The following is a 498-nucleotide window of genomic DNA, read 5'->3' as shown; positions in this document are numbered from 1 at the left end:
CATCAGGTTAAATAAATGAACTTTCGTTTCTGTCATTCTTCCCTTTCTTGGCATGTCTAAAGAAACAAATCTGAAATACACATCTTATGAACAGGTATTTGGTCAGATATATTTTTGTTATGTAACAAAATGAAAGCAAGCCTACTCTAAGAAATCTATAATGAAACTGCAGAAAATACATCCAAATGACAAATATTTTACTCAAACCCATAACAGCAATGTATATTTATTTAATTTATTTTATAGTAGCACATAACACTGAGAAAGAACATATGGATCTTTAATATATTAATATGAACTGCAGTGGTGTTTGTATAGTAGACAAAGGCATTCACAAAAGTCAAATAAAAAGGTGTTCTTTATTACACAGCAGACTCTAACCCTGCAGTTTATCAGAAATAAGAGCCAATGTTTGCCTCAGATGGTTTTTCTTCTCTTTAAGGGAGGTTTCCAGATTTCGAGCTTCTGTCAAAATGACCTCCAGCTCCTCCATCTGTG

The sequence above is a fragment of the Archocentrus centrarchus genome, chromosome 13 (assembly GCF_007364275.1).
Source record: "Archocentrus centrarchus isolate MPI-CPG fArcCen1 chromosome 13, fArcCen1, whole genome shotgun sequence".
Taxonomy (NCBI): domain Eukaryota; kingdom Metazoa; phylum Chordata; class Actinopteri; order Cichliformes; family Cichlidae; genus Archocentrus; species Archocentrus centrarchus.
Note: the sequence above shows the minus strand (reverse complement) of the source record.